Below are 23316 nucleotides of genomic sequence, written 5' to 3' on the forward strand. Positions count from 1 at the left end.
GGACATAAATGGATGGTCAAATTCAATGCTGCCAAGACTAAACTGGTTTCCTTCAATAATTACAAGAAACCTTCTCTGCCACCAATAGCAATGGCCAGTGACTCCCTGTCCGAGAGTACATCTTTCAAACTGCTTGGCCTAACGTTCACAGGAAACATGATATGGAACAATTATATTGAAAACATTACCAAGGCCGCTGCGAAAAAGGTAGGCTCTCTCTACCGTGCTAGAAAATTACTGACACCTGAAAGTATCCTGTACATCTATAAGGCCACCATTCGCCCATGTATGGAGTATTGCTGTCACATTTGGGCTGGTGCATCTGCTACTAGTCTCTCGCTCCTAGACAAGGTTCAAAAAAAGAGTCGCCAATCTGATAGGCCCTGATCTGGTATCTAAGCTTCAGCCTCTGTCCCATCGACGAAATGTTGCATCCCTTTGCCTGTTCTACAAGTATTTTAATGGTGAATGCTCTGACGAACTGCAGACACTTGTGCCCCCACGACGTAGACACCCTCGAGAAACCCGACAGGCAGCTAAATCCCACCCCCACACAGTAGAGATCCCTAGATGTAAAAGATCTTTCTACTCCAGTAGTTATATCCCCAGAACCGCTGGACTCTGGAATTCTATTCCAGGTTCCTGCTTCCCTAACTGTACTGACATGCAGAAGTTGAAGTGCAACGTGAACCGACATCCTGCTGCCCAAATCCCAACATATTGCCCCAGTAGTTGCTGCCCCTAATAGTAGCCCCCTACACCAAAGTGGCAATGCGCCTTGTTTGGGGTGAAAATTTAATAAAAAAATATTTTTAAAAACATGCACATGTAAATAAGAATGCCACACTGTGAAAGGGGGTAACTCTTTCTCTAAATGATCACCTAGAGACATGAAGTAGTTCAATAAATGTCAAATAAGTGAAACGAGATAAATACACATCTCAGAAAGACATGGGTGAATTGTAGAGTTTACTAAATTAAGGCTTAATAGAACAATTAAAGTGGAGATTTGTAAACATATATCAATCAAGTATATTTTAGCATATATTTTGTTATTAAAATAGATATAAAAAAATTTAGGGAAACAGACGTTGATGAATCTACATTTAGTAAAATAATAATTGATTCGTCCAAACTGATTCAAACTGAAACCTAGATGGTACAAGATTATTAGCACACTAGCAGGAAGACTCGACGTTGCCCAGGAGTGAATGATGATCAACGAATGTTTCACAATCCTACATATTTATTGCCATTGAAATCGGTTAAGTCGACCATTTTCAATCTAATCGCGTTGAACCAGAAAGAAAGTTTACATGCCACCCCGCAGTGACTTAGTTCATGATGCATTGTAGTCTGGATTACACTGTATAGAACCTGCTGTTGATTTTATGAATTTATTTGAATAAAAGTTCAAAATGCAAAAGTCAAATGTCACGCTTCAATTGTGCTCTAAACAGAATCGTCTTATGTCGAACGCGCCTCGTTCATATCAAAGAATCTACTGTTAATTTTATATGCCTGGCTATACTGCCTGTGCGGTAATAATTGTTTGAATTTAGGTATAAAGGTAAAAAGACAAGTATTATGGTTTAGTTGTGCTTTGTACAGAAACAATAATTTCGAACGCGCCTCTGTCATATCAAACAATCTCCTGTTGATTTTATACGTCCGTCAGGTTTTTCGCTTTGTGTGATAATAAAACTTCTTAAATTCACTTATGATGTTTGGCTGTATAAGGTGTTAACTTTTGTCAAAATCGCATGTTTCTTCTTTCATCGGATTCTTCTGATTATCGATTACCAATACTTATTGAAGACATTCCGATACACAATCTATCTAAAAAAAAATACTGGCAGATGCATGAGGTAAATTTGTGTGAAATTTAATAAAAATTGGCCCAACCCTTCCGGAGTCTATATGGAACGAACTCACATGTTTGCTGAATCCATTGAATTGCAAGCAGCTATTGCAGATTAAGCCTTCTTTTAGGCGAGTCCCTGTATTGTATAACCAATCTCAGTACAACAAAAGGTAAGAGTATATTCTTTAATTTTAAATTCGTCAGTAATGAAGATTTGGCATGCGTTTATCTAAAGTCGATACTATGCTACTACTTCTATTTATTAGAGAGATTTTGCATCCGTCTGTTTGAAGTCGAAACTCTACAATCACTATCTATCAATTCTCAATTCAGAGAAAGGGTGGTAGAGTACTTGTTTTTTTTTTTTGGACAGAATAAGATTCTCCCAAAGATTATATCTCTCTTAGAGAGTAATATAGTATCTGTATGTTAGGAGACAATCCTGCCTGGTATTGTTTTCTCCTGCAGAGAACTGTGTAGAATGTTTTCGTTTGTTTTGCTTCTATCATTACAGATATTTTACTTCCTCTTTTTCTTGTGGAGTAATGAAGTATATGTTCTGTCGTCACGATTCCATCTACTAACGGATTATCTCCTTCATTTTAGGAGTAGTGAAGTATTTGCTATGTCGCCAAAGTATTGCCTCAGCATTATCTCCTCCTTTTTGGGAAGGGGGAAGGAATGTAGTATTGTTTTATATGGGCTGCTCGATAATCAGTTAAATCTCATGATTTAACTGATTCCATTCTTCCTAGCGTGTTTATGACTCATCAGTTTGCTCTCTTCAATTCCAAAAGTCTTTTATGGTCATGTTTGAAAAAGAAACGTGTGCGCAAATAAACAACAAAACAACATAAATATATTCACTTAGTTTATTGGCTTTTTTTCAGATGTAACCAATCACCGTGAACCCTGATGTTTTTAATTATGACTGCAAATTTGCGACCTAGACACCAAAGTTTGAAATAAACGGAACCAACCGGAAAACGGAAATACCTTAACTCCCAACGACACCCTCTATTTATATAATTGAAGCTAAGGAGACTAGCGTCACTTCCTTACCTAATTCCAACGACACCCTACCTTTATATGATTGAAGCTAAGGAGGCTTGCGTCACTTCCTTACCTAATTCCAACGACACCCTCTCTTTATATAATTGAAGCTAAGGAGACTTGCGCCACTTCATTATCTAATTATATGATTTGCGGTAAGGAAACTTGTGTTACTTCCTCACATTTTCCCGGAGTATATGTCCCCTCTGGTAAAATATTGTTACTAGTATAAATATTGTTTGGAAACATTCGATTACAATGTTTATTGTGAAACTTTTATAGTTTACATAAAACCAACCGCATTCAGCAATCAGATTTATAAAGAATAAAACAGTCTAACAATCTCACTCCAAAGAAAACGAAAAATAGGAAACAAAAAGAAATGCAAAAAAAAAAATAACAAAAATAATGCACTTTCTAAAGAGACACTTGTAAATATGTTTACGGCTCTGTCAGCGTTGAAGCTTTTAAAAACTGCAGACGAATATGTTGCATCGTTCTTTTTTTGCTCGACCTTTTAGGAAAGAAATGCGAAACTGTCAACACCAATTACATTTCTCGTCATCATCTCAAACAGCACGTATTACTTTGTAGGAGTGCTTATCAATAAAGCATTCTTTGCGTTAAAAGCAACACATGTTTTATTGTATTTTCTTGTCCAAAACACTACATTTCTTTTTGCACTTTACTGCAGGGGTATAAAAAGTGACAATATTTTTTTTTAGTTACTTTATTTCTATTCATTTCTAAACATCCTCTCAAATTCAACTTTGGATTTTTTTCTGAATGTTTTAGATGAGGATTAATAATTCGGTATTTAAATTACTCAAACTACTGTTCTCATCTTAGTACTTTATCCGTTATGCCATAAATCCTAAACAAAATCCAGTTCTAAATAATATTTTTCTGGATGTTGGAGGTTTAATCCTGAGCGCAGGCAATACTATGAATAACTAGTAAATTATTGAAGACTTCTATCCGGGCATGGCTGGCGAAAAGAGATCGTGTTACCTCAATGGATTAAATAAAGGGTTCTATTCGAAATTCCATGTAGATTCCCGAATATGATAGAAATTGTTGCGAGTTCGATAATACATACCTAAAGAAGAAAATTGAATCGATTGATGCCTTTGTTCAGTCTCGAAAGACAAAAGATACCCCATATAGGGGTAGCTGCGCGTGTAATTGTGAGGCAAGGGGTTCGCAATATCCAACTACACCTCTCCTGAATCGGTACTGTTTGAGTCCAGTGGCAAGGAGAAGTCCAGGACGATGAGAAACAATGCCGATATAAGCGGAGAGTACATACAGCACTTTGTAATCCCAAATGGTCACCCATTTAGTATTAACAAGGTTCAACGTTTCTTAACTTCGGTGATCCAGCGGGAACCGGTGTGTCAGTGTGATCATGCAGTACTAAAGAAGAGACCAGTAATAAGAATAATCCAAACAATACAAACTAAATTTTTAACATTGAATGTGTACGATTTGTACAAATTCAATATATAGACTAAACCATGTTATATATATATATATATATATATATATATATATATATATATATATACATATATATATATACATATATATATATTTAATTATTTAAAATTTACGGAAAAAACCTAGGAACTTTTGCCAACAAACTAGTCTAGTTAATCGTTGGTTTATCAAGAGATGCAAAAACACGAATTAAACTGTAACGCAAGAGCAAATATTTGCGGATATACGAGAGAAAAAACTTTTTAAGCAATGGGAGCTCATGTAAAATATATATACAATAATATAAAATATATGTACAATTGAGATGGAGAGAATATGGGAACGATTACTATATATCTCCGAGCACTAAGGCCTAGACTTTATGACCTTCCAAAACTACATAAAATCTCTCCCGTTTAGACTTATTTTGTCTATGGCGGGTCTGTGTTACACCCCTCCCCCCGCCCAGTGGCTATGGACTATTATAGAACCAGTTCATGCTCCATACACTAATTATTGCATTACCGATTCATTCAGTTTAGTTGAAAATTTACATAAGTTCATGTGTTCACTTGACGTTTCCAGCCTATTTACCTATGTCCCACTACAGGACCATAAGTATTTGTGCCCTCTCATTTTATAATGGCAATCTAACTCCCTTACCTTTTACCAGGAATATATTTGTTGACGTCATGTTGATCTTTACTAAATCAGTAGAATTTAACTTTGATAACATTATGTACAGTCCAATCGACGGGGTTCAGATGGGAAGCCACCGGCGTCCTGCATTAGCAGATATTTCTGTATGATTATATGAGTCGACACGGTGTAGTAATATACTGAAGCCCTCAATATATTTTAGATAAGCTGATGACACTCTTGCAGCCTTTGCTTCTGAGAGTGAAACAAAAATCTTCGATAATCTCAATTCTCTCCACACAAGATTATTATTTACTATGGAGAAAGAAGATTAAGCTTTTTTTCCTTTCCTAGATGTCTTGATTGAACGCAGTAAGAGTTCTTATCTTACTACAGTTCAGCGCAAACCGACCTTCACCGGTCTTTATATGGATTGACGCTTATTTTTGCCTACCTCTAGAAAAATAGGGCTTATTAAGACATTAGTGTATAGAACTCTTAGAATTTGTTCTTCGAACAAACTAGAGCATGAAATGACTACTGACAAAGACATTCTCATTCATAATATTTATTTGGAGAATTTTATGTATTATACTATTAATAATCAAGCAGAATTATACGATTCACCAAAAGTTCTCGATCCGTTCAAGTATCCTGTTTATTAAAAACTACCTTGGATTTGAGTTGCTGGTTAGTGACGGATTATTGAGTCTGTAACAAATTGTTTCCTGTCTGTTGTCTTACGTTTTGATTTTACTGTGAAATTTACATTCACCCGAGTTACGAAGGACAGTTTGTCCTAGATTACACAAATCAATGTTATTTATGAATTCACTTGTCAGTACGCTGCTGGCTATGTGGGTCGAATCTCCTTAAACTTGCAAGCATAAATCAACCAACATATACCGGCAACAATTAGACTAGGGAAGCAATATCGTTTTCGCCCCTCTTCTGTCTTGGAATTTTTCATTGGCCAATATGTAATTAAAAATTTAGCCTATGCCGATGCATATAGAATAGACTGGTTTAAAATATTGCACCAGGCTGACTCGTATAATCATTTTAACATTTTGGAGTCAGTCTTGATTTTTCACTCAAGCCTTCTCTCTGTCGAGAGAAACATTTTGATAAACCATTGGTTTTGCTCGGTGATATATTTTAATCGCTCCCATTTCTCCTCCATCTTTATTGTACATCTATTTTGTATTATTGTATATATATTTTACACCAATTCCCATTCGCCTTTTAAACGGAAATCCGCGAGTATTTGCTCTTGCGTAACAATTAAACTCGCTTTTTTTTTGCATCTCTTGATATACCAACGATTAACTCCTGGTGAGTTTGTTGATGAAAGCGTCCTCTAGGTTTTTCCGTATATTATTTCAAAAGTGTTGTTTAGTTTTTGTATCGTTAAAAAGTTATATATATATATATATATATATATATATATATATATACGTGTGTCTGTGTGTGTGAATGTACACCCTATTAATTATCTAATAGTTCACAATAGTGGCCTCGTAATTCCTAGTTTTACCATAATTTCTGAGTTCATGCTCAATCAATATACCATTTACAAGTTATGATTGTTTCGGTGTTTCTCTTTCACTATTCAATGAAAACCATGTGGTTGACGAAAAATAAATAGATCGAGCAGGCATCAGTAAGATTAGGGAGGTGGTGCTTGGAGTAATAAATGCAGTTGCATCTCACAGAAACACCTTTTTCAAGTTCACATCCTATTGATTTTATTATTTTAAAGCAGCCATTGAAAGCGTTGTGGGCATCATTAAACCATGATTTCGATATCGAGGTAAAATAACAATTCCTGTTCACTTTATACAAGTAACAAGATATGATGTTTACGGAGTTTGCTCGAACGTCATTAGAAACACGTGATGTTTTAACGGACGTTTTAAGAATTTCCAGAAATTAATATGGACAAAATAAATAAATAAACATTAAATATATTTTAAACTAAGAGAAATTTTTATAACTCAAAAAATAAACATAAAGGCTGTTCAACATAAGTTCAAAGAAAATTTGCTTATAAACATAATTTCTAACGTTTATTTGACAATTAAAACAATACGTAGATATATTCATCGTAGTTCTTTACTCTCTTATGCAAATACTAAGTAAGATATTTTAAACGAAATATAACAAATATTATTCTTCGCACTAGCTCTATAGTGGTAAAGAGTAGGTGAAATTGAAAATTAACATACCAAAGTAATGTACCAATACTATTTCGAATAACTTCATGCTGAAAAAGGTAATAAAATAAAACTACTTACTCTACCACTAATCCTCAATTAAAGTGGTAATCTACCCGACAAAAAATTCATCATAAAATAAGTTTAGTGCAATTAAGCCATAATCTTGGCCGCCATGTTGATTTTCGTGTGTCTTACTTGATGGATATTTTCATCGTCCGACCTATAAAGTGGTAGAAACTAGATAAATATAGAAATTAATATATATACAAGTACTGTAAAAACACTGCTTAAGGACGGGGTATAAATTAGTTATGGTCTTTTAATGTTCTATGTTTTTTTTTCTGTTCTGTATCTTATACCCAGGAGATACAACGTTCCTAGAAAAATAAGTAAGTTCGAAAGGGGATATACTAAATTCGTAATGAAGTTGTCCTGTGTGATACCTGGGCGAAAACGTACTAATCAAATTATTCCATTGTCTAACATGATATCTTGTATTTATTACATTAGTTAAGCTGCACTAATAAAGTTTTAGTTTATTATTATTATCCTATATATTTTAACTACACAAAATGCATCCGAAATCATTCTCGAATTGAGTCATGTTGTCATAAACTTCTTTTTAATTGTTTGAGTTAGTTGTAATTTGACCACTTGTACAGTTTAATCAAGACATATGAAAATACCGAAAAAATGTTATATTGTACGCATCCGTTTTGTACTGAAGATCTCAACAAAAAAATTTCATTTAATTTGATCGAGTAGTTTTGTTTTTTTTTACAGCGAAAAAACCCGTTCTTATGAGAGCGCGTTGAAGTCAGCCATTATGGAATTTGTTGAACATGCCACGGGGAGATAACTCAATGTAAAGCGCCGACACTCCCTCCCCATCTTTAATATTAGCTTTTCTTCCTAAACATCGAACCTTTCGCTCGGTATCATAACAAATTGTTTTTTCGTTGTAAAAAAAAAACTACTTGATGAAATTAAGGCAAATTATTTTTTGAGAACTTCGTTCCATAACGGATACGTGCAATATAACCTTTTTGTTATATATATTTTCATTTTTGAATATCTTGATTAAATTGTACAAGTGCCGTAATTTGCTATAACATCATCAAGGGACCTATCGCTTCCTGCGGTCCCCGTCTATTAGACTCACCCTTTCTCTTTGTATATTGCTTCACACACGAAGTTATTATTTTTATATGTCGTCTCTTTTTCTTGCTTCCGTCACTCTCACTTGCACTTTCTAAATATATTATAACCACTAGTTGTAATATTATTTAGCATGTAGCTTGAGAGAACAGATGAGGACAGAGAGAATAGAAAAGAGAATAATTTAGAAATTTTTCTATCATCATTTTTCATTATTTTGCGACCGCAGTTGAGATGATAAAGTTCGGTAAACTTCATCAATTTCTCATATGGCTGTTAATGTGTGCGCACGCTAGCGCTATACACATTGGAAAGCAGGAGAACTGACCTGACCTTTCATTTAAAAAGCAATAACTCAATAAATTCGTTTTGAAGGAGTAGACGCCAACAGAAAAGGGAACTATCAACGGAATAATGGAAAGTCCAACCAAATCAGGTTTTCTTCTTCAATGGCTAAATACCATAACACATACTGAGATGTACATTAGTGACGCGGGTTGCCTTACTGCTTTTACCGGTTTTAATTCTGATACTTTTAATCTGTAGCGGGGGGAGTACAGGAAAAAGGGAAAGAGGACAATATAGAGAAAAGAATTTTTTATGTTATATATTGTCATTTATTATTTTCAAATGAAGCTGGCTTTGAAAACTCAGTTTTTTTATACCAGCCGGGGAAATTCCGCATCCTTTTTGCTACTAAGGCTGCTACCTTCTTTCTTTTTATGCACTACATTGTTGCCCTTATTTCGTGCGAGTAGGCTATCCCGCTTGGCATCAATCCATCTTTCGAAAAGAGAGTGACTTAGTATCTATGGCGTGAAGAATCCGTACCAGGAAATTTTCCGAATCCGTTGACGACTATTTTTGTACATTTCCAGAGCGCGCTATAAAGGCGGCTGGTTTTCTAACATTAAAGTGACATTGTGTCACATCTTGCCGTTAGGGTTTTCTTAATTTCCTGTCTTTTGCCTCGGAACTTGTGACATGATGAACGAGTAAATGATCCCTATCGAGTTAATTTCCTTACTGGTATGAAATCCTTATATTGTAAATATTCTAAGTTTGTTTCACTTTTTCTCTCTTTCTATTTTAATATATATATATATATATATATATATATATATATATATATATATATATATATATATATATATATAGGGAGAGAGAGAGAGAGAGAAAGCGAAATGAGATAGTTAGAAAGAGAAAAAGAGAGAGGACAGAGATGCAGACATTAAAATATACGACTTTATAATTTTAAGAAATAAAAACTGCTGGCAGAGGGTTATCTTTGACTTAGACATGATAATATTGACTAGTTCTCCTCGCTAGTGAATTGGACAATCCTTCGATTAAAATTAGAGAATAGATTCCCGTCAACTGTCGCTATTCAACGCTGATTACGTCAACCACTATATAAGGACTTTTCTGAATCTACGAGAATTATGTTTCTTTTGCCAGTGTCATATTAAGTCATGATAATGTTAGTTATATTTTTATGTAAAAGACAAACCGTGTAAATATATATATATATGTATATATATATACATACATGTATAAAAATAGCAATAATTTAAAGTTTTCTGTTACTTTGTACGACTCTGAGTACTACCTGTCGACAAAGGAAGCAATAACTTTAAACATGCGTAAATTTTTTGTCTTCTTTCGTGTTTTTGGATATTTTATATAAGGATTGATACTTCGTATTAATTGGATTATTCGATCTACTATCTTGAGTATTATATGCACAACGTTGTGGTCGACATAGCATTCGACTTTCTTTAGTTGCATCTTGTAGTACGTAGAAATATGCACTGAATTCCGACAGAACCCTCTATAAATTCACAGGGGTAGCATGCTCTTGTTCCGACAGCCATGAATCGGATGACATCATAATTCACAATTATATTTTAGTGCCGTCCATATACACAGAGAAGAACGGTGGATATTAAGACAACTCAAAGAAGCAGCGAACATGCTGGACGTCAGTCACCTTGGCAGCAGACAGAGTATAGAATTTAACACAATATTGGAACTATTAATGATAAATATTAGATAAAAATAAATAAAAGATAAATAAGAAGGGTCGCTTTTTTCGCCGATATTTTCGAAGGCCATCCCCTCTTTTCGATTGAATAATCTTAATTTGAACCTTCGCCACTTCCGGTTTGGCGATGAACGCAACGGCAAAAATGTCACTTTTTTCAAGTTCTTTTCCTCATTTGCAGTACGGTTCGAGCCTGCCTGCTTATTACCAATTCTATTTTTTTTGTTGCTCAACACACACCTCCAAACACCCGGGCAACAGCCGGGGACCCAGGCTAGTATATTGATAAATTAAACAGTAGCTGTGTGTATGTGTATCTGTTTGAAAACATGCTTCTGTGGTACCAGTTTACAAGAACTGACCCAGTACATTATCGCCCAATTAGCCTCCTCCCTTTTTTCGCCAAAATATTTGAGTCCTTAATTAAGCATGCTTTAATCCAACACCTAACAGCTGCTAAACTTCTGTCAGACCACAAATATAGATTTAGGCAAGCCTGTTCTACTGCAGATATTTTAACTGTAATCTCTGAACGTTTATACCAAGCACTGGATAAGGCAGGGGAGGGGAGGGCAGTAGCCCTTGATATACCTGAGGATTTTGACAGGGTGTAGCACGAAAGTCTTCTGATGAAAATAAAATCCTATGGTATTACTGGACGAATGCTTAGCATAATTAGATCCTTCTTTAGTGAGAGAAGAATCCCGGTTACCCTCGATGGGCGTACGTTTAAAAACGTTGATATAAGTGCGGGTGTGGCTCAGGGATCGATTCTTGGACCTAAACGTTTGCTTATTTCTGACAATCATAAATGACTTACCTGATAAAATGGTCTCTGAGATGGGTATATTTGCCGACGACACCACGCACTATAGCAGGGACGTGGGAAAAACTAATGAGCATATATCTAAGATAATGGCCGAAATGCTGGAGGTGTTACATGATAAGTGATGTCCCCTTTTCATATAAGTATAAAAATAGAGAGATTTAGTTAAATGTAAAAATGAAATAGAATAGACAAAATTCGAACCTCGTAATTTAGGTTTAGAAATAGATTACGAGAGAGAATTAGCAAATGGAATGTAAAAAACAAATCATTGTTTAGCTTACAGATGAAATAGTTTTAAGAAAAGAATGTGCATTGTCAATTCTGTTATGAAATTCAATTGAATAATGCAACTATAAGATAATAAAATAAACATGTCTTTAACATATTGGAAATATAGGTTACTGGGAAAATAGGTTAAAATTCCTTTTGTAAACAAAGGAAAAAATTTTTGACACGCGTTTCCAGAACACATGAAAGAAGACACATGTTTTAACATGTGTATGACGTCATGGAAAATGGGAAGTTCTCGATATAGCTAGAAACTTTAGAGTTAAGCAGAGAGAAACTGGGAGGGAGTCTGAGAGAGAGTCTGAGGACGAGAGATCACAGTCTGGGGTCCAGACATGGGAGTCGAACGTCTGGAAGCGAGACTATCACCTTGGAAACATAGTATGTAAAACTTTGAATTCTTGACTAAGAAAACCACGGCCGTCGAAGAAGAAATAAACCCATCATGTGTTTTTATAAACGTCGTCTTTGTGCTGTAATTCTACCAAAAGGTAAAGTGAAAATTGTCATTATATGTCTTATATATCATGTGTTTTAAAATGTCTTTACATACACAATGTCTCAACACTCAAAGAGCTTCTACACTTCTAAGTATGAACATTTTATATATATGAATCTCTTCATAACACGAACACAGCACGCAACATCCCTCTTAATAAGACTCTCTCTTAACAAGACTTAACAACGAACAATAACAAACAACAACAAGAAGAATAAGAACAATAATAATAATAAATATATATAACAAATACAATTTGGAGCTGGAAGTGACCAGACCACCCAGCAAGGGTTGATTAAAAAAAAAAGAACTTCAGTTACCACGGAAAAAAAAAAGAAAAAAAAGAAACACAATGTTTTAAAAGGGTCCAAGATAATTAAAAAAATAAATAAATGAATAATACCAAGGAAAAAAATTACACGATCACAGAAATGCGAACAAAAGGAAAAAAGAATTTGAACACACACGCACACAGAAAACTAAAGTTTACAAGAAAATATTAAAAAAGAAAAAAAGGCCGATATGCCGTCATGAATGATAAAAGAGATACTGTCAGTTCAAAAAACAACCCACCAATATTTCATTCATAAATAAAATAAAAACAAGAGAAAAAATTGTTGAATACGGCCGCACACAAATAGAAAATAGGACAGTGTGTCATTCATAAGAATGTGTGTTAATATCTGAATTGTTTAGAGTTAAACTGTCAACCATAATAAATAGCAATTTAGTGTCAAAAGTCGAAAGTACTTTTAAAATTCTCGAGTATTAAAAAAATAAATAAATAAATAAAATGAAATACACTATAAACAAAGAAGGATGCCGAAATGAAAATCAAATTTATGCATTGTGAATATTTTCGGCTTTTTAGTGTGTTTTACTTGTTCTGGTCTTTGAAAAAGGGACAATTTTTTGTTTTGTGTTAACGGACTTTTGAAATGTATAATGTAACGAATTTTTATTTTTTTTTTGTTTTGTTGCAAACTGTTTAAATGTATTAAGGTATTTTCTTTTGAAAATGTGTTGATGTTGAACCATATTGTAAATTTATGCTTAATGTAGATATTATTGTTTTCGCAGCAGGAATTCAAAGTCATCAGTAAATATACATTAGATTTAATACTAGTTAAGACGTATGGTTGGCTTACAAATTTAGTTAGAATTTTAGAAGGGGGACAAGAATGAAAATTACGTAATCGGGTATTTAGAGAGTTTTTAGATGTGATAAGCCGTAAGAAAGATGTTTTTTAGCATTTGGTTTTTGTTTTTTTGTTTTTTTAGAGATCCTATAATTTTTTTCCAAGAAAAGTGACTTGGTAGGGATTGACAAGCACAAGATGTGCCCCTATTCGAAAAATTTGGGAATATGTGTTAATTAAGTGCTTAAAATAAGCTGGTCGCACGTAACGACTCCAAGCAAGTGGTAAGACTTGGCTTAATTAATAAACAGGCGTTGGAAAGAATACGAAAATTCTTAAGGGGACCAGTAAACCGATGATAGGTAGTCTCGAGGCAATCACATATATCTTAACGAGGTGGAGACAGGCAAAAATATACCGTAGATTACGTAAGAAAGATATAACCTTGTATTTTTTTGGTAGAGACGCATGAATGTGGGATGTTTCTGCTGGATCTTGGAAGCTCTGGTGAGAGAGAAGAAAAATCACAAAAAAAATCGGGCTATTAGATAGAATTTAGTGCGCAATTAAGGTGTTGTGGCGCAGAAGGTGTTAGTTAGTTAGGGGTGATATTTCTAAATCCTCGTCGAAGTTTCAAGAATCCAAGCGAGGAAATCCGAGTGAATCCGTATGATAGAAAAAAAGGTACATCTTGATAGTTAAAGCCAAACAAGAATATTAGTTATGAGGTTTGGTATGTCCCGTATAAGATAGTTATAGTATAAAAACAAAACCATACTTGATAAGACTAACCATGCGGAAAGAGACGATCAGGACACTTTTGGGCGAAGGGAGTCGTCCATTTCGAGGGAGGTGGAAACCTCGAGTCTGCGGCATATGGGTGGCTAGAAAGTAGCTTATGTGAATCATAGGTAAAGACCCTACAGCCAAAAAGTAAATGCTAAGAAGATCAGAAAGGTTCTGATCTTATAAAAATATAATAATTGTGAAGTCGGCCGAGGAGGGCTAACTGAAAGAGATTTTTTGTTTTTTTTAGCCTGATCTTTCCTAGCCGGGTGGTTGTGTAAATATAGAAAAAAATGTGCTAAATTTAAAAATGCATACATTTTATTTTATGAAATATGGAAGGGAGGGATGTTACATGATAAGGAATGTCCCCTTTTCATATAAGTATAAAAATAGAGAGATTTAGTTAAATGTAAAAATGAAATAGAATAGACAAAATTCGAACCTCGTAATTTAGGTTTAGAAATAGATTACGAGAGAGAATTAGCAAATGGAATGTAAAAAACAAATCATTGTTTAGCTTACAGATGAAATAGTTTTAAGAAAAGAATGTGCATTGTCAATTCTGTTATGAAATTCAATTGAATAATGCAACTATAAGATAATTTAATAAACATGTCTTTAACATATTGGAAATATAGGTTACTGGGAATATAGATTAAAATTCTTTTTGTAAACAGGAAAAAGTTTTTGACACGCATTTCCAGAACACGTGAAAGAAGACACATGTTTTAACATGTGTATGACGTCATGGAAAATGGGAAGTTCTCGATATAGTTAGAAACTTTAGAGTTAAGCAGAGAGAAACTGGGAGAGAGTCTGAGAGAGAGTCTGAGGACGAGAGATCACAGTCTGGGGTCCAGACATGGGAGTCGAACGTCTGGAAGCGAGACGGTCACCTTGGAAACATAGTATGTAAAACTTTGAATTCTTGACTAAGAAAACCACGGCCGTCGAAGAAGAAATAAACCCATCATGTGTTTTTATAAACGTCGTCTTTGTGTTGTAATTCTACCAAAAAGGTAAAGTGAAAATTGTCATTATATGTCTTATATATAATGTGCTTGAAAATGGCTTTACATACACAATGTCTCGACATCTCATATCTACAATGTGAACACTAAGACTGTCTCAACACTACCTCCACACTAACACTTCTAAGTATGAACATTTTATATATAGGAATCTCTTCATAACACGAACACAGAACGCAACAACATAATCTCTTTTAATTAGACTCGAAGACTCATACTTAATATCAACAACATCTCTCTTAATAAAAGACTCTAAGAATCACCTCTTAATAAGTTCAAACAACCAACAATAACAATGGCACCAACAAATAGAACAACAAAAGAATAATAATAATAATAAATATGAAAAATATAACAGAGGTAGACCTTCAGTCTGTAGTGGAATCGGGTTAAAAATGGCGGGTAACGTCCAACGCTGCCAAGACAAAGCTGATTTCTTTTAATAATTACATGAAACCTTACCAACCACCAATAGCTATGGCTTGAGATACTTTACATGAGAGCACTTCGTTCAAGCTCCTTGGCTTAACGTTCACAGAAAACATGAGTTGGAATGGATACATCGAGATTATTGCTAAGGCTGCTGCAAAGAAGGTCGGCTCTCTCTACCGAGCAAGAAATTTACTTACGCTTGAAACTATCCTGTACCTCTACAAAGCAATCATTCGCCCATGTATGTAGTACTACTGTCACATTTGAGCTTCTGCATCTGCCACTAGTCTCTCGCTCCTGGACAGGGTCCAAAAGATTCGCCAACCTAAGAGGTCGCGAACTCTCATCTAAATTCAACCCCTGTCCCACCGACAAAATGTTGCACCCTTCTGCCTGTTTTACAAGTATTTTATGGTGGTTTCTCTGAATAACTACAAGCTCTTGTACCCCCTCGACGAAAATACTCCGACAAGCAGCGAAGTCCCACCCCTAAACAGTTGAGATCCCGAGATGTAATAAAGCCTTTTACTCTAATAGCTTGGAGAGGATCCCACAAATAATCTTTGCTCTTAAATTAGGGTCCACTTGCATAGAGGCGTCGCTTCAGAATACTGCAAAGGTGCTCAATTGGGTTAAAATCTGGTGAATTCGCAGGCCACTCCGTCTTGTCATAGTCCAGAGAACCGCAGTTGTGACAAATACTCTTTGCTTTTGTTTGCTGCATTCGAGGGAGCATTATCCTGCATAAAAATAATAGTTCTTCTGAACGTCAACCTTTACTTCTTCAGCCATGGTTCAAAGTACTCCTTCAGAAAATCTATGTAAGCAGTTGACGTCATTTTACGCCTTCTGGAACTCTCCATGGGCCAACTAAAGTACCTCTGATAATCGCAGTCCAAATCATTATCCAACTACCACCTTGTTGGAGCCTTAAACGCTGATGATGATGTCGTCCATCTAGGACCCATCCGTTGCTCCAGCCATCTGGGCCATCAAGAGTGACACGCAATTCATCCGTGAACAAAATTTTGTCCTCTGCTCATTTCAATCGGTTTTGTATGTGATGTTGCTTTAATAGAGGCTTTGACACAGGTTTAAAAGGGTTTATCACTTATTTCAGAAGGCGACATCGAGTACTTTTTGAGACATTCTTCAATCCGATGTGGTCAAAGACTTCTCGACTTGTCTGCTCAGTGTTCTTAATAACTTCACACTTCATTTGGAGTAGGGAAAAGTGAAACAACTCTAGATTTACCTTTATCAGCACTCTTACATACCTTTGTAGGGTCCTTGACAAAGTTCTTCACAGTTTGATGCTACCTTCCTATCATTTTCGATATTTCGAGAGTAGTTTTCTCTTTTACTAGCTGTTCTGTAATAGTACTCTTTTCAGAACTACTCAAACTACCTTTACGACCCATTTTATTGACGAAAAAAGGTGCCTTGTTCATAATATTACACATCTCAAATATCACGATCACGATGGCAAGCTGTTTACATTGTGCGGAGACTGGTAAAAAATGTTATCTCGTTGATAATTTGATATGAAGTATATATATATATATATATATATATATATATATATATATATATATATATATATATATATATATGACTACTTCATTTAATCACTTAAATTAATATTTACTCAAGGATAGCGATAAAAAAATAATTTAAAATTGATAATAACAATAGGAAAGAAATGAATAAAATAAAAGTAAAATAAAAAATATAAAAAATAAACATACATATACATAAATAATTATATATATATATGTATATATATATATAAAAAAATAATATCCGAATTATAAAAAAAAAAGATTACATGTCTAACGTCATCGTCGTCCTTTTTTAATATCTAAGTATACCTAGGTTGAAAATAATTAAGCTTACTTAGATATCTACTCTTCCCATGAAAAACACACACAAAAAAGGATAAACCTTAGGTCAAGTGCTAAAAATGTTCGCCTATGGGCTGATTAGGATGTGCGCGGTGGAAACTAGGAAGCTGATGGGCTAACTAAAAATCCAATAGAATGTGCTTATAAAAAACGTGCAGTAACCACAACTCTTTGCATAAGCCTGACGAATTCTCACAAGAATGAAATGCAGAATATTCTGTGTAGGTTAATTGCCATATATACTTTATTTAACTTACTATATATATATATATATATATATATATATATATATATATATATATATATATTACAAGCAAGACTAAAAATAGGAATTAAGCGAAAGCAATATATTTGAAATAAAATCAATAAATTGTGTCTCAGACAACTTAGATTGTGGGTTTGTCAGGCGAAGTGAAAAAAAAAGAACGAGAATATTTATTGTTTCGACTTATATATAGAAGATGATCTTATCGCCCTTTTGTGAGGAAAAAGGGGAGATGATTACGCTTGGGTGGCCTCTGGATGTTGTATGTGTGTATGCGTGTGTAAGATATAGTAGGTAAATCTACACTATTGTTTTTGTTGTCTATCCACCCAGGTCACACGGGATAGTCTTTCCATATTTATTAGCCGAGCAATAACCTTCTGAATAGCTTTTCTGTCTAGGGTTTTTTTTTAATGTAAATCAGTGACTCACTCTGTTGGAAATTTAAAAAGCAAGCCTGTTATCGCATTTTATCGTGAGATATTTCGACTGGAACTTTTTTTATCTACATATTACTTGCGAATCTGTCTGCGACAAGCGGAACTGTCAACCTCAATTACGTTGTTCGTTTCCATCTGAAATAACCGGCGCTGCTTTAAAGAATAACTATCGATTAAGCTTTGTGAAATCCCGATCGTAAAACAGGAGAACATGGAGCTAAAAAATTTTATGTGATGACCCGAATTTTCATTGATCACTGGTGTGCTGAATATCTTTAGAATGCGCTTGAGATTAGATTAATTCAAAATGCTTGCGAGTTGTGAGGTTAGCTTCGACGAACAGAGATGAATTCTTTTTTATAGTAAAAGATCACCGGCTACTAATGCCAAAAGCCACTCGAGTATAAGAGTTAGTGAGATTTTCAGTTTTATTATGGAAAAGTAATATGGAGTACTGATAACTATGATAAATTCATAGCACTACTTTAGTGATAAAGACTTGAAAACTTCTAGATTGTCTGTATGAAACATTCTTGCGGTAGTGTATTTCTCAGGTTGAAAGTGCTTGTAAAATCTCTGGTTATTGAAGTTCTGTTGTACTTTATTTATATAGTCTAAAATGTGTTCTTTGCATTGTATATTGAAACACGAGTTCTTGTTCTGGGGATTTTGCAGAGGGAATCAATTACTTGATTACGATGGAAAAACCGACAGAGTAAGGAAAGACTAATAACATATCTACTCAGAAATAGGTACCAGAGCAGAAAGGACATTATCTCCCATTAGATTACAATATCGATATTGTACTCTCTCTCTCTCCCTCTCTCTCTCTCTCTCTCTATCGATCTCTCTCTCTCTCTCTCTCTCTCTCTCTCTCTCTCTCTCTGAGAGATTTTGAGCAGAACCTCCCGTAGATGTGACAGCAGTACCAAATTTTAAAGCGAACATTACGATTACAAACCGTACGGCTTGTATCAGGATTAGGTATTTTCTGAAGCAGTAGACCGTGCTAACCATTTTTTCAGCGCCATTATCTACAATTATTTCATAAGTCTTCCATTTTATTCCAAGGAATTAACAATAAATATTACGGAGCAACATGCATATGTACGTCGGCTTTGCAAAGGACGTCTTGTACAAATTTTTAAATATCATCTACATATTGTTCAACTGTAAATATATTTTCCAAAACTGAATGATGGGACGATTCTCATCACTAACAAATAGTATTGACGTGCATGCATACTACAATGAAAATAAAACAAATATTACAGATAACTGCTTTTGTCTGTGGTGGCTATAGCAAGTTGAACATTTTCACACCGCTAAAATTATTTTGAATGACCGACTATAAGGATATAATTAGAAAAAAAAACGAAGAATCTTATACATATGAAATAAATGTCATGTAAAAAAAATGAAATTTAAAAAAAGGGTCACGATAGCCTCCTTAGGTTAATGTGATACTATCAACGTAACCCCCTGCCCCTCCAAGTGTTAGTAAATAAAAAAGGTGAAAGTATAACAAAAGAAGAGCAAATAAGTTTATCAACAGAACAAAAGCATAGAAAGTTGTTCATAAATGAACTCAAAAGGAAGTTTAGTAGAATCGTTAACCAAAGTGTGACAGTTATTTAAGGATAATTGACTGAACAATAGAAGTCAATATATTTTAGAGTTAGTTTCAGGAATGACTGAGGTTTACAGTTCACGACAATGAAAATCTTGGTTTGAGATGGCTGACGACAGTGCTAGATTGACACAGTCGAAAGCATAGTGTCGTTCGAATGAGATAGAACAATTAATTAATCGACAAACGAACACAGCCTCGACAGTAAATGTAAATGTAGACCTTAGCGTTGGGAGAGTCGATGTGTCTCGCACACACACTCAGATACCAAGCGAATACACAGAATATAAGGGAGTTCGCGTTTTTTTTTTTAATTTTTTTATAATTGTACACCCGTGCACGTACCCTCGACGACCGCAATGTGCGAGACGATGATGCGATCAGAAGGGTAAAGGAATAAGAAGAACAGCGAATCAACGTAAATATCGATCAAGCAGTAAATCACGTAAACATTACATCAGGATGATATTTCGAGATTCTGGAATACTTGTATTTTTATCTCCGGTAAATTTTTGAGAAAAATTTATTTTAAAATTTTATGTAGATTCTATAAGTAATACGCAAACATTACAGCACATATATATTATGATATTAATATAAATTTGTAGAGAGAAAGATAAATTTTATTGCTTGGCGCGAGCTGGTTTGCTTTTAGTTTTTAGTTTTCTAACAAAACTAGCATTTCAGCCCGGCGTTGCCCGGTTTATGTTGAGCAAAAAAAGCGGTTATTTTCTTTTTAATTTGACCCCTATTACGACCCCTTAACTCTTATTGTTTTGGGCTCAAATCAAGTTATTAAGTTAGATCCACGTCTAAGGAACCTATAGCTTAAATTTACATTGTTTATACCCAACATTGGCGGATGAGTCTGGTAGAGATCTAAAAGGTCAAATTGTTGAAATTTTACCCCTTACCAGCCATATTCCTGGCCGAAAATGGATTACACAGATTTTCTCAAATATCAGTAGCCGGTATATCAAGTTTCGAGTCTGTAGACTGAATATTGACAGAGTTATTACGTAGGGAAATGTACACAAACAGACAGACAGACACACACAGACACTTTCACTTTCATAGATATACTACCATTTCGGTCCGGCGTTGCCCGGGTGTTTGGAGGTGTATGCTGAGAAAAAAAAAAAGAAAAAAAGGATTAATTTTTTTTAACCTTGACCCCTATTATGACCCCTTAACATTTATTGTTTTGGGCTCAAATCACATTATTAAGTTAGATCAATGTCCAAGGAACCTATATCTAAAATTTCAAGTGCTGAGACGCAAATGTGTCGGAGGAGTTTGGTAGAGTTCTAAAAGGTAAAATAGTTGAACTTTGACCCGTTAACAGCCAAATTTATGGCGAAACCCCTATAACAAAGATTTTCCCAAATCTCAGTACCCTGTATATCAACTTTCGAGTCTGTGTACATTTCCCTACGCAATAACTCTGTCAATTTTTAAATTGACAGAGTTATTGCGTAGGGAAATGTACACAGACAGACAGACATACACACCCACAGTCACTTTCACTTTTATAGATATACTAGCATGGGTGCCTGGCGTTGCCTGGGTGTTTAGGGGTGTATGCTGAGCAAAAAAGAAAAAAACGGTCATTTTTTTTAATTCGACCCCTATTATGATCCCTTAACTTTTAGTTTTTGGGGGCTCAATTCAAGTTACTACGTTAGATCCATGTCCAAGGAACCTATATCTAAAATTTCACGTGTTTAGACCCCAAATTGTCGGAGGAGTTTGGTAGAGTTCGCAAAGGACAAATCGTTGAACTTTGACCCCCTAACAGCCAAATTTCTGGCCGAAAACCGATCACCTAGATTTTCCCCAATCTCAGTACCCTGTAGACTAAAAGTTGACAGAGTTATTACATAGGGAAATGTACACAGACAGACACACAAACCGACAGACAGGCAGAGACGTTTCAGCCCGGCATTGCCCGGGTTTTTGGATGTGTATGTTGAGTAAAAAAAAAATGGTAGTAGGAAGGCCGGCTCGAACCCGTACCGCAAAGGAGGAAAGAACGGGGTAAAACCTAACGTCTATGCTGTTACGACCACCGCCAAACTCGAAGCGACATTTTCTTAAAATTAAGGCTAGACAATCTAAAGGAGAGGATAACTTTACAAATTTATCGTCAAAAAAGTGATCCCCCCTGTAGAAAAGTGCCTAGTTAACGGGGAAGATATTAATGTTTTTAGTCAATTTTTCGATATTTGTCGTATGAAAGGTCGAACTTTAAAACGATACTGATATTGGTAAAATCCGCCGCCTCTATTGAAAGTTTGAGGCAGACATGCAAACATACATACATACATACATACATTTATATATTGGTAACTAAAAATTTTTTACCCAAACTGATGAAAAAGCTTGCCCTATCTCTGAATACCCTTTATGTAAAATTTCAAATATTTAGACCAGAAATTGTCTGAGTAATTTGGAAGAGACCGCATATGTCAAATATTTTTTAACTTTGATCCCTATTATGACCCCTTAAAATTTATTGCTGGGAGCTCAAATCAAGTTCTTAAACTAGATCCATGTCCAAGGAACCTATATCTAAAATTTCAAGTGCGTAGACTCAAAATTGTCGGAAGAGTTTGGTAGAGTTCTCAAAGGTCAAATCGTTGAACTTTGACCCCTTAATCGCCAAATTTCCGCCTAAAAACCGATCACATCGATTTTCCCAAATCTCAGTACCCTGTATATCAATTTTCGAGTCTGTACACTAAAAATTGACAGAGGTATTGCGTAGGAAAATGTACACAGACCCAGACCCAGACACACACACACGTTCACTTTTATATATAAAATCAATAGTTCCCAATATCGCTTTAAGAATTTCTAGACTGTCTTCTACTAAATCCATATTTATCAAAAATGAAAAATATTACAATGAAGCCCTTAAAAACTCAGGATACAATTCGCAAATTAAATTCATAAATAAATGATAGAAACATAAACTGCATTGAAAATACACCTATTAAGAGCGTAATAACATATAATAGGGCAATGTCTTCCCGTATACAAGTTAAGAAAAATGACCAAGAGACAAAAAAAGATAAAACCAAACCACAATTATTAGATAATAATACAAATAAACAACAAACCAAAACCCGTAAACGTAAGAATAGACATAAGGAGACCGTATGGTTAAACCCTCCATATTCCAAAAATCTAGAGACAAACTTAGCTAGAGAATTTTTTAAAATATTAGATAGGAACTTTGAAGCCCCCCATAGATATAATAAAATTTTCAATAAGAATACAATCAAAGTCTCTTACTCTAATATGCCTAACCTTCATCAAAAAATAATTAGTTCTAATAGTAAAAAAATTAATAAACTACAAAATACAATTATACAAAATATAGCAAGCTGTAACTGTAGAAGAAAAATTAATGTCCCCTACAAGGCTCATGTAAAATAAAAAATGTAATCTATAGCTGCACAGTATCAAAAACCCCAAATCTACATGAATCTATACACAGCCATAACTCAACCACCAGAGTAAATAATGACACCAACTTTAACCAATCTACCAATCAATTACAAACCAACCCACCATATAATAATCTAGCACCAGATCTAACGGAAAATAAT

Source organism: Euprymna scolopes, chromosome 13 (assembly GCF_053919585.1).
Source record: "Euprymna scolopes isolate OS-2025 chromosome 13, ASM5391958v1, whole genome shotgun sequence".
Taxonomy (NCBI): Eukaryota; Metazoa; Mollusca; class Cephalopoda; order Sepiida; family Sepiolidae; genus Euprymna; species Euprymna scolopes.